The sequence below is a fragment of the Crocodylus porosus genome, unplaced genomic scaffold (genome assembly GCF_001723895.1).
Source record: "Crocodylus porosus isolate Cpor-Errol unplaced genomic scaffold, CroPor_comp1, whole genome shotgun sequence".
NCBI classification, from domain to species: Eukaryota; Metazoa; Chordata; order Crocodylia; family Crocodylidae; genus Crocodylus; species Crocodylus porosus.
The window spans coordinates 42,458,030-42,471,073 of NW_017728931.1; the positions used below are offsets into that span (position 1 = coordinate 42,458,030).

Sequence of the window (13,044 nt, forward strand, 5' to 3'; positions counted from 1 at the left end):
CTCAAGCTGGTTTCAGCCATTTTCAAACTGGTTTATGTGCACTGAGCATCTGTTCTGTTACAGGTTTAAGCCAGTTTCTGATCACTTAAACTGGTTTATGTGTAATGTCTGTCCCTAGCCACTGTGCTGTAGTTTCTTACTTGTAAAATGGTGATAACCATGCCACAGGTACTTACACACAACAGTAATGATGGTCATATTATTAGTACCAGGCATAGGGTACTAATAGGATGCTTAAACAAGTTTTTTTCTCTGGTCTGCTTAATGGAAAGTGGACATGTCTATTATGGCAAAACTTAGTATTGAAAGTATAGCCTGTTTGTGTCAAAAGACTTGCAGCTTTCTAGAAAGGATTTTCCCAGATGGGAAAAAAGCAGGCCTGACTCCTGTATGTCTTAAAGACTCTCTTTATTTTAACCTTTGCTGTTTGCAACCTCTCCCTTTCTAAGACTATCCTTTTTCCACATGAGAAGCATAAATTCTCAGCCTTTTCATCTTTGAAGCACAAGTTAGCTTAGCTTTTATATTCATTTAAACTTGTGCAAGCACCATAGGAAACATCATTAGCAGGAGTAGTCACAGTTCTGGAAACCTGAGGAAAGTTAAGGTGAGGGGTGAACTAGGAGGAAGGAGTCTAAGAACTTGAACAAATGCAGATTTTTATTTTCTTCATGAAGGTTTTAACTAACTGGGTTTTTTTCCAGGAAACTTGGTGAGTTGAACAACTTCTTTGTCAAAGTAGAAATAAAAATAAGTATTATTGCTAGAGTGAATGAATAGACTGTTTAATGTTATTAGGCTTCAGGCTTTTAGAGAAGAAGATAAACTTTCCTTGTCTCTTTTAAACTCTTTTAGTTAAAAAAAAGCAATGGTACTCACCCTAGTTACCATTCAGAAGGGAATGAGGCAGTTACTAGAAATTTAGTGTAGTGCAACTCACAGCAACATCTGCTCTTTGATGTTTTAGACATTCTTACTAAGACCAGAAAATGTGTGTCCTCATTTATATGCTTTCTTCCATTTATCATTCTTGCCATGCCTTGCATAGGACTAGAGGACTACTTGGACAGAGATTTACTACTATATATGCTTTTATGACATCAACTGCTGTCACATCTAGTGCAGAAAATACTGTGGCAATTGAAAGAAAATGGAACAGGATAGGTCTAAGTATTAACTTTCCAGGTATCTTCTCAAGATGAAAGATGATTTTCTAAACGCTGCTAGGCAGCTGTTATAATGAGAGAACCTGGATTTATCCCTTATACTATTGTTCTCTATGTTCAGGGCCGGTAAGACAATAATAATATGTTGAGTTGTGGCTGGTCCATATGGCTTGCCATTAGAAAGGGAGGAGCTTCAGCAAACTGGCTGTTTTCAGGAGCAATGAAGAGATGGTCCTGGAGAGGAAGTGTGAGAAAGCAGCAAGTGGTTAAGAGGAACAGCAGAACTGGTTTGAGATGGATAGATCTAGGTAAAAAAAAAAGTTGCATATTTACAAATTATCTGTGGGCTGCCTCACAATTGTATAAATTTGTCATTCAGAATGATTTTAAGCATAATTTATCTAAATATATTCCAGTCTATACATCACTTGCAAACTCTATGGCACAACTATTGCACCAAGCATTTGCTGTTCATCATTTGCCATTCATAATGTATGATTGGTCATCTTGGTCACATGTTAGAGGTTCTGCTCTCAGAGTTAATGGTTGCCAATCAAGATTGCTTCAGGTGCGTGTGTTCATGTGATCATAAATTTAAATGGCTATTTGCAAATTATTTACTTTCTGCAAATATCTTGTATACGAAACTTTGCTGGCAAGATTGACTGTCAAAAGAAATGTAAGAGAGGTTGCAAAAGCTGGCATAAATCTGCAGTGGTTATATACTTGAATAATTGTTCAGTGCCTTTTGCATTTTCCACTTTAGGTTGCAACAACTTTACTAACAATGACAACAGCTGGACATGGCTCAAAATTACTACCTCTATTAACTATAAGAAAATCTTTTTGAACATTGGAGGGCTCTTTTGGCAGCCCAGAAGCAATTGAGCAGGCTTTCTTTGCAGTGCTTCTAGCCTTTGTTTGCCTGGAAATTGAGGAACTAAGGCTTGGTTTATACTTCAGTTTTGCCAGGGGAACAACCAAAACGGTATCCACACCCTTGCTGAGCTACAGCAGGAGAACCCCTTCCTTCTGCTGGCATAGTAACAACACCTCTCAGCCCAACAGAAGGCCTGTTGCCAGCTGGAAGAAGATGTGTGTAGACATGTCTTCTGTCAGTTCTTGAGATCCCATCAGGATTTGTGCCTTCTTAGGGTGCATTTCATGCTGTGCCAGCATAAGTGATGAAGTGGAGCAAAGCAGATGTGCCAGCAGCCACCTGAGTGTATATGGACTTTGGCAGCTTCCTTGTGGTGTGACTGGTGCCTCCTAAGTCTGGGGGGGCACCTGTAGAAGCTGGTGTCAGCGTTGATGGCAGAGACGGGGTTGCTGAGTACCTGCAGAAGCGCAAGTGGTGGTGATGGGGACGGGGCTGGCAAGCACCCACAGAAGCCGCTGGTGACATCAGTGGCAGGGATGGGGCTGGGGAGCACCCACAAAATGTCTGGCAGTGTTGGTGGTGGGAAACGGCCTCGTTAAAGGGACACGTGCCCCCCCTCCTTACCCCTCCTACCAGTCACCTATGGTGGCTGCTGACTGGTCCTTAGTGTAGATATGGTCTAAGCTGTGGAGCCTGAACTAAAGTACTCTACATTGCAGCATGTAGTCCAGCTGGCTAGAAACAATTAAAATACTGTTGTTCTAGGCCTCTTTAATTTTTCTGAATATGAAAAATATAGTGGTGGTTTTTCCCATACAATGTGCCATGCCTCCTTTCTTCCTCTTCACACATGATATTCTATCATTTCACTCTGTCAGGTCTGCCCATCTGAAAAAAAAAAATTATTATGAGCTTGGCTTTTTATTTCCCTGTTGCATCGTGTGTACCGTATTACTGCCAGCTGTATCTGCAGCTTACATATCTTCTGCTCCAAAGCTGTACCATCTAGTACAGAGAAATAAAGCTCCCCAACTTCCGTGAAACAGCACATTAGACTGCAAATGCAAGGGGCATTAATAAACCCAGTGATTTTTCAGTGTTCTTCTCAGCAGAATTTAGCCATGTTGTCTCCTGCTGTGCAAAATGATAATGAGGCAATCGATTGTGAACAGGTGCAGTGAGCTACTTGGAATACAGCGAACCTTCTCAGTCAATTGCCATGCTCAGCATCTGAATCTTAATATCATTTCAGAAAGAGGGCTGAATATCAATTCCTCTTTTACATGAAGATAGAAATCTGTTAAAGGTAGAACCTTCCAGCACAAAAGCTACCCGTTTGATAGATCTGTTACATCGGGCAGAGTTCATTTTATAGAGTGGTGTTGTTTTAAGGAAATATATCTTAGAAAGCATTTATGTAATGTATTTCTTTCTTTACCACATATGAATTTTTTAGGTTTTTTTGTTTGTTTTGAGGCCTTTTTTGCATTTTTATCTTTCCACACATTTACATGCTTTTATTCATTTTTTAAAATCAACTACTGATCTATTACTAGTAAGAAGCAGATGTATATTCACTTCATCACAATATACATGAATTCATTTTGATTGGTATTTCGATTGATTTAATCAAATCATACATATACAGCACCAGTGATATGTATATAGCAAAACCGATTTTAAGCTAAGCACATGTGTAAGAGTTTGCAGAACGGGGCCTTAAATCCTGTATATGTAGCTTAAAATCAGTTTTGCCATTTAATTTGCAATATTACCATTTTTTAAAATCATCTTCAAAAGATTTAAATGACATTACTTTCCCCTTTCCTTATGAAAGATCTCATATACAGTTGTATGCACCTCTTGTACTTAGAAGCTCTGACTTGGATTAGAGTTCTGTTGTGCTAAGAAATATATGTACAGAAGACACACAATCAACCTTTGTTTCCTCTCTAGGAATTTGTAGAGGAAGTGAATTAATATTTTTTGTGCTGTACAGAGAGGAAAACACTTTTTGTGGCCCAAAGAACTTTAATCTAGTCCAAATCATGCAACCACCTGCTTACATGTATATGTGGTATGGATAGTTTAATGAACTTCAGCTTTAACTTCTCAATTTTAATACAGCACCAGCAGCTATATAGCAGCTATATATGGTAAAGTCTCATTTCAAGTGAGATAAGATTGACAAATATAAATTATATTTTCTTTTCCAATAATCAAAATTTGCACTGTTGCAGCTGCATGGATTGCCAGGCACCAATGGCTGAACCCAAATATAATCAAAGCATATGTTTGGATGGGTGTTTTCTCTGTACTGTGTATTATGGCTTAGATAATAACATGAAAAGACTCCGTGTGTCTAAACTTAAACTGGCTCTTCATTTGGACCATTATTTACTGAATTGTAGCAACTGCAGATAGCATTCCAGATGTGCACACAGACTGGCTTCTTGGTGCATCCTTCATACTCTTTCTTTGTGTGACTTGTGCCCTACATTCCAAGTTTCAAGATATTGTTACATCATTTACACCTCACAATGGAGATGTTTTTATGATAATATTCTTTCTTCTGTTCCATTAATGAATCATAACGCACCAGTGACTTTACAAAATACATTGTCCAATACTTGGAAACTATTCTATTATCCTGGCACATACTAGTCACTACATTGTTTTGTTTTTGTTGAGCACTCTCCTTTCTTCCACCATTCTTAAACCTTTCTGGAAAAGTACAGTATATTAATCTGAGCTTCATCAGATCATAAAACACTTCCAAAACACTTCACCCTATTCTAGGTAGTCATAGGCAAGTGTTAATTGCCCTGTTTTGCTGTCACACGTGGCTCCTTATAAGCTACTTATCCATTTAAAACATCATACCTTATTATATTTTTATCGTCACAATTTATATGCCAATGTTGATATTATGTTCCTTAAGATCTTTTACAAGTGTCCTCACTCTATATTTTCTTGTTTAAATTCACCAGTTCCATTATTGCTCTTTTCATTCTTTTGTTTAGAACTGTTTTTGTTTATTTTTTACTGTTTTGCTTTAACAACATGATCTATTGTTGTATTGCAATTCCATCAGCCAGTTAGCCAACAATTTAAATAGTTTGCTTTCCTCAAAGGTCTTTTTTCTTTTTTGATTAAAAAAATCCACCGATTGGGATATTGCAGATGCTATTATGGAGACAAAGAGGGCATTTATCCATGTGCTCTGGGAGGCAGCTGCACTTTAAGTAGCTGCTCTGATGAAGTGCCCAGAATGTTACATGTATCAGCTGAAAAGTGGCAGCAGGGCACTTTAACTAAAGCTCATTCAACAAGTTTTAGTTAAAGTGCCCCTGCTGCCATTTTTAGCATGGGGACACTGATACATGTGACACTGATACATGTGACATGTGACACTGGAGTCGACTCAATTAATCGAGTCTGCTCCAACACACTGTAATTACAGCACATCAGAGCAGCCTCAATGCATATGTATAGGTGCCTAGAAATTTTGTTTCATATCTTGCACAACCTGACATAAGTACCAACAAGCATACCTAGCAACCTACCAATGCCCAGTGTGGAATGCAGTGGATTATGGCAAAACCGAAATGAACAAAATGAAGACTCTTCATGTGGTGGGATGCATTCATCCTAGTTCTGTGGAATTCCTTCCTGATGCAGTAAACACTTTTTTCTATAATCTTCCTCTTTGATTCTTTATTTCTGGATGTACAAAACTTTTACAATAAAAGTGTACTTCCTCCAACTGTATTAGGAACCTAGGTAATTTTGGGTTAAAATGAGTCTTCTTTTAAATGATATATGTCTACATTAAGGAATATTTTTAAAATTGTGCTAACAAAATACAACTTTCATTTTTATTTCAGTTATCCATTTCTGAAATTTGAGGGACAACCATACATCTTTGTCATGGTTTGTCATTGGTACATATGGCTAGAGACCTGCAAAGAATACAGGCGAATGTGAAGTAATTTGTGCCTCAGTAAACTACTCCCAGGCTCAGCGTCTACATGTGTGCATGAGACAGCAGCAAACTGAGCTGCGGAGGAGCAGTTTAGGCCAGGGTTTTTTATTTTTCCAGCAGCCAGCAAAAATGAAACAATTCACAGTTGTTTTGGATGAATCTGATGTTTCAGCTTCTTGATTTTGCTGTGATAAAAATTATGCTGCCTTGGCATTCTTTCCTTAAGTGAACCTCTTCTCGAGTGAGCTGGATAATGGATTTTTGGTTCAAACTGAACTGAATATTCATGGGGGGGAGTTGGTTTAGATCAAACTGAAATAGATTTTTTTTTCAGGATTTCTCACAAATGAAAAAAACTGAAAAAATTTGTTTCAATTAAAATGTTTTTTTCCATTTTTCAGGTTAACACCCTTTTTTTCTTTTCCCCCTTTTTCTTTCTTAAATTTAGCTCAAATTTCAAATAAAAAGTGACGTTTCAAATTCAACCTTTGCCAAGGCTTGTTAAGCAAATGTTGAAATAAAACCTTTCAGCTTTTCTAAAATAAAACAATTCTTTGGAAAATGTCAAAACAATTCACTGAATTTGACTCAAATGTGCAAGAAATATCAGGGTCCCTCTCCCAAAACTCCATTTTGGGAAGGGTCATTATTTCTTGTGGGAGGGAAGGGGGGAATTGCCCAATTGCACACACTACTGCCTTTCCACCGTTTTCTTTTTTTTGTTTTCCCAACTGACATTATTGATCAGATACTCTCCTGTCTTTCAGCCTCTAATCTAGTCTATTTAGGTTGGGGCAGGGCACATTTCAGTTTTAATCTGTGGGGAATAAGGAGTGGGGAATTTCTCATTGTTCAAAATCTCCCTGAGAAGTTTACAGTTTACTGGTAAAAGTACACGGTTTACTTATGTATGAGACGTGAATACCTTTCCTGTGTATTCAGTGTTTTAGAACCATAGATTAGTGCCAAATGAGACATGCTCCCTGCCTGAATGCAGTGGTTTCTGCACCCAACAAGTGCTACACGTGGTACCTTGATTTAGATTTTGGAAATATGGGTTTCTTTAAAAGATTTTCCTTTTCATTCAGGGAAATTTGATTAAAGCACAAGGGTAGAATTGCACAATAGTGGATGAACCAAAGCTTTATATTCCATTTGGCATAGTGAGCACTTTAGAAACACATCTTGCCTTGAAGACTCATTGGCTCTGCCAACAGTGCCAACAGTCTTTCAGGCAAGTACCCATGCCTCCTCCCTACAATCGTTTCTATTGCTGTTTGTTCCTTCAGCCAAATGCTTGGTAATCTGAGCTGTTCCTGAAGTATGTGTGTTTATGGGCATAGGGCACCCTGGTGCATCTAGCAAATTTGAAAGATACCTATTTTCTGCTTTCATTACAGAAATCTTACTAATAATTTCCAGTTTAATTTCTCTTCAAGATGGGGATCAGTGTTGCTTTTCCAAGCTCTGTATAATTTATTTCCACCCAATATGCTATTTAATGCCTCCTCTTATTTATTATGTGTGGATGCCATCTTGTGTGTTCATTCTAATATGCCTTATAGTATAATTTGCTGGGTAGCAAAATTATGCTGCCTTGGCATTCTTTCCTTAAGTGAACCTCTTCTCGAGTGAGCTGGATAATGGATTTTTGGTTCAAGCTGAACTGAATATTCGTGGGGGGGGAGTTAAATTAATTAAAAAGTAATTAAAAGCTGCAAGATATTTTGGGAGATAACACCTCTTTTCTGTGTTTATAATTTATCTCTCCTCCTTGTGCCCCAATTAACCCAATTTGGAGTAGGCTTTCCATGTTTACTTTACCTCTAAACATGAATTTGAGGGAGTGTGTGCAAATGCCCTTCATCTTCATAGTGTACACTGTGTATGAAAACACGCTATCCTGTGCTGTTGTTGGGGGTGGATGTTGGGAGTTGAAACAAATGTTGCATTGTTATGTATAGCTAAATTGGCATGACAATTATCTTAATACAAGGAATATGCACATGAACAAGGTGTATCAAGTTATGAATTTCTGAAAACTTCACACAGGGATTTTCAAGGAAACAAAACCCTTCTTTCTATAGTCTAGGATGAAAGAAAGAAATTTCTAGTGGTTCATCATTAAGTACTTGGAAGGTGCTCAGATACTCTATATGAGTATCTAAATAGTAGATTTCATTAAATGAAAATAGGATCTACCTTAGTTTTTATGGCTAAAACTTTTGTTATAATGGGATGATTCCAGTCACTGATCCTAATTCTGGTTGTTTTTTCTTTTCCAGAGTAAACCTGGATAGAACATCAAGGCTAGCCTGTTGCGTGGCAGGCTGCTACTATATACCCTACTGAGCAACAATAGCAAAGCCAGCCTCTGAAAACTTCCTGCTGCTTTGAAAAAGGTAATACCTTAAATAGGCCTGAGAATTTTAACAGAATTTTATAATCAAGTTATATTTTTGTTCTAAATGAAAATTTATGAAATGTAATTAATTGATTCAAAAGTAACATCCCTTTTTTGGTGTATGTGGAATAATTCTATTCACAATATGTCAGCATTCTTTAAACAAATAAACAAACCTATGAGTTTCTCATTCTCATATGCAGGGATTTGGGTTTTCCATTTCCCATGGGAAAATGAAGAAAAATGTGACTTTCCCCCTTTACCCAAGGAAAATGCAGATATCTCATTTTAACAGAGAAACCTGTGGATTTTGCAGTTAGCTGCAAACTGGCAGAGTTCCAGTTAGAGAAAATCTCAGAGTCCCTTCAACCTTTGACAAGGTGAGGGAAGACATTAAGCAGAACAACAGGTTATCTGGAGCAGATGGAATCCCTGCTGAACTTTTTAAGCATGGGGGAGAAGAGCTTACATCACAGCTCCATGCCTTCATCTTAAGGAACTGGAATGATAAGGAAATCCCAGATGACCCCAGGGATGCCATGATCATGACAATCTTCAAGAAAGAAGACTGACTGGAGCTCTGCCAGCTTGTAGAATTATGGACGGATCACATTGCTATCCACCACAGGAAAGATCATTGTGAGAATCATCCTGAACCATCTCCTTCCACTTGCTGAAGAGGTGCTGCTAAAATCTTGGTGTGGGTTCAAGGCATCAAGAGACACAACTAACATGATCTTCGCTGCTCACCAGCTGCAGGAAAAAATGCCAGGAACAACGCAGATCTCTCCATGGGCACTTTTACATGTGTTTTGAGGGAGGGGGGGGGGGTGGGGAGGGGAGTGTGCTTTAATTAGAATAGCTGTGCATAGATGAAATGAGGGGTATGTGTGCACAACACTTTAAAGTGACTTAAATGCTTTTGCACTGCATTAATGGTGTTGGTGTTTGCATGTGTCAGTGGTGTATTATGCAGTAATTCCAGCCGCTGTAGCAAATTTGGTGGTGTAATACGTCTTAAATGACTTGGGGCGCATCGAACTAAAACTCCATACTCATATGGCCCTCATCAGTGGAGTATCTGAGTACCTTCCAAGTACTTAATGATGAACCACTAGAAATTTCTTTCTTTCATTTTTAGTTTGCTGTAGGGCAGCAAACTAAAACTCCTCCTGCAACTCCAAGGAGTTTTAGTTTGCAGCCCTACAGCTGTGGAGCAAAGCATCAGGCTCTGTGCAGCTCAGAGGCGCTGCAGGAAGCCTGCGCAGGCAGCCTGGCAGCAGCCTGGGAAGGCAGGCTCTGCCCAAGAACAGCAGCAAGCTTGATCTTTTTTTTCCCCCTGAAACCTGCCTGCCTGTCAGAGCTGTGTGGGGGCCTGGTGCTTTTTTCTGCAGCTGCGGTGTCCCCTGGGACCTCCCGAGCCGGGTGCCTGTGGGTAAGTGCCACCTGGGTGGGGGGGCCGCCACTGCCATGGAGGGAAGCACCAGCTCCCCCCCAAAGCCCAGGGCCACTCCATTTGCTGGCAGCTTGCCCTCCCCTCCCTGCTGCTGGAGAGGCAGGTAAGTTCAGGTGTGTACATGACACAGAGGTTTAAAGGGAAGTGGTGTTTTTAAAAACCTACCGCTTCAACTTAAGGTCCCCCTTTTTTCTATACATATCCAATGGCTCTAAAGCACCACCACATCTCATGTATCAGCATCTCTGCACTTAAAAATGGTAGTTGAGGTGCTTGAACTAAAGCTCATTCAATGTGTGGGAGTGCTGATACACAAGACAGGAGGCTGCTGGAGTCTGGGAATTGTCATACTCCAGCAGACTTGACTAAGTAAGTCTGATCTGATGTGCTGGAGTTCCAGCATGTTGGAGCAACTTCCACGCTTATATATAGGTACTCCTTTGGCCTCACGAAGCCTTCAACTCCATTAGTTGAGAAGTGCTGTGTGTGAAAGATCTTTCTGAGGTACAGATGCCCACTGAAATTCATTACCATACTTCGCCTGCTCCATGGTGGTTCTCAGTAACAAATATCACAGATCCCTTGGAGGTTAAGACTGGAGTTAAGCAAGGCTACAGCATTGCTCTAACACTCTTCTTAATATTCCTTACCATGATGCTACATCGGAACACCAACAAGCTTCTAGTCAGAGTGGAGTTAATCTACCAAATGGACAGTAAACTATTTAATTTCAGTTGACTCTGATCCAAAACCAAAACTAGCCTGACCTCAATCATTGAGTACCAGTATGCTGATGATGCTATAGTATGTGCTCACTCAGAAGTAGATCTTCAGGCAATTGTCAATGTCTTTACTGATGCACATGAGAAAATGGGACTGACGCTTAACATTCAGAAGACTAAGGTCCTCCATCATTAGCAAGCTCTTAATCAGTAGTCCCCAGCACTGGTCATTCAGATTCACAGTGAAACTCTGGACAACTTTGAGTATCTTCCATACGTTGGAAGGCATCTCTTGCAGAAGGCTGACATCTACAAAGGAATCCAATGTCACTTCAAAGGTGCAAGTACAGCCATTTTGTGCCAAATGGGTGTTCGAAGATTGCAACATCAGATTCAAGACCAAGCTCATAGTTTATCAAGCAGCCATGATCCCTACCTTACTGTATAGAGCTGAGGCATGGACAACATATAAGAGATGCCTCAAATCACTGGAGAAGTACCATCAATGCAGCCTGCAGAAGATCTTTTGAATCCAGTGGGAAGACTGATGCACAACATTAGCATCATTGGTGGCTGCCTATAAGTTCGTCAGGGGGGCACAGAAGGGAATTGGTGAGTATTTATTCACCAAGGCGCCCCCGGGGGTTACAAGAAATAATGGCCACAAGCTGGAGGAGAGCAGATTTAGATTAGATATTAGGAGGAACTTCTTCACAGTTCGAGTGGCCAAGGTCTGGAATGGGCTCCCAAGGGAGGTGGTGCTCTCCCCTACCCTGGGGGTATTCAAGAGAAGGTTGGATGTGTATCTAGCTGGGGTAATGTAGGCCCAGCACTCTTTCCTGCTTATGCAGGGGGTCGGACTCGATGATCTATTGAGGTCCCTTCCGACCCTAGCATCTATGAATCTATGAATCTTTTCACAAGCAAACAACACCAAGGTGGTTATCATCCACCATTAACTTTGCTGGGCCAGCCACATCATCCAGATGTCCATCTCTGGACTCCTAAGGCAAGTTTTATTCTCCCAGCTTAGTCAAGGTGTACAGTCAAGAGAAGGGCAGAGAAAATGCTTCAAGGACATCCTTAGGGCCAACTTGAAAAAATGCAGCATCGACATCAACCCAGGACTGCCCCAAATGGAGGAAGAGTCTGCTGTCAGGATCTTAGTACCTCACAATTATAACAGGAGATGGAAAACCAGGAGTGATAAAAACAGCACATCACAGAACAAATCAGTAATCCAGAGCCACCCATGCTGCACGGACATAATGTTCCTGAGTTGCAATAAAACGTGTCAATCACAGATTGGCCTTGTTAGTCAACTTTGAACCCACAGATAAGGCAATCATGGAAGACAATCATCTTCAACTGCAAGGAATTGTTGCTGCTGATGAGGTAAAACTCTTGTGCCCACCACTGCTTCCTGCCCTCAGAAACCTTGCCCCTCTGCAGCTCAATGGCACCTCCCTGCTCCACCCTCTGCTCTCACACAGGGATTGCCCAAGGTGCAAACCATGCTTGTCATGCCTCTGAAAGAAAGGCATTGATAGTAAAACATACTAGGCCAAAAAAGGCTAGAAGCTTTGTCCTATTAATTTTTACAATTTTTGAGCCTCCTATCCAAGAATGAGGTATCCTCAGGCTTTGAGGATGCTCTAGGTTAGAGGTGGGCAAAATGCGGCCTGCAGTCTGGATGCGGCCCACCAGGCCATTCTATCTGGCCCGCAGGGCCCCCCAAAATTCAGAAAATTAATATTTATCTGCCACTGGCTACCTGTCATGTGGCCCTCGATGGCTTGCTAAAACTCAGTAAGTGGTTCTCCACCCAAAATAATTGCCTGCCCCTGCTCTAGGCCAAGAGTTAGCATGTTTTATCTGAGAATGGCAGAGACAACTGATAAAGAGCAACATGTATAAAAAAACAAATGGGGATTTTTTTTACTTTGTTATGAACAATTATCTAAACAAAGTTAAATAAAGCAAGAAAGAAGGTTGTATAATAAATCCCAAGATATGTATTTCTGTCCTGATATAATTATGTTGCATGAAGTTTTGGTTTCTATATACATAATTAATAGGACAGTTTGCTGATATCAACACTTCAAACCATAAACTGAAGTTAAAAAGATCTCACAAAATAGATTTAACACTTCAAATGCAACCACCAATAGAAGGTTGGGATAAAATAAAATATCCAGGCCACACGCTTTTTAAAAATCTCTTTGGGGCCTCTAGGAGAGTTTGGGCCTACAGCAGTGCTTCCCAACCATTTCTTCAGCATGACCTTGTTTTATGACCCCATTTTCTCAGCATGGCTCCTCCCTTCCAACCCACATCCCATCCCCACCCCAGTCCAGCCCTGTTGGTGCCTCTTACTCCCAGCCCACAAAGGCCTGCCCCCACAGCCTTGCTTGTGCCCCTCACAGCCCGC

The 13,044-nt window shown here is 40.4% G+C and overlaps 1 long non-coding RNA gene across 1 annotated transcript in view; it reads left to right on the forward strand.

Moving 5' to 3' along the window:
• The first annotated feature begins 1,586 nt into the window (after positions 1 to 1,586).
• Positions 1,587 to 13,044, forward strand: part of LOC109316065 — a 24,456-nt gene continuing 12,998 nt past the window's right edge. Inside the window, exons 1-2 of the long non-coding RNA XR_002102660.1 lie at positions 1,587 to 1,734; positions 8,317 to 8,433. This is a non-coding gene — a long non-coding RNA (uncharacterized LOC109316065). The remainder of the gene's footprint in view (positions 1,735 to 8,316; positions 8,434 to 13,044) is intronic.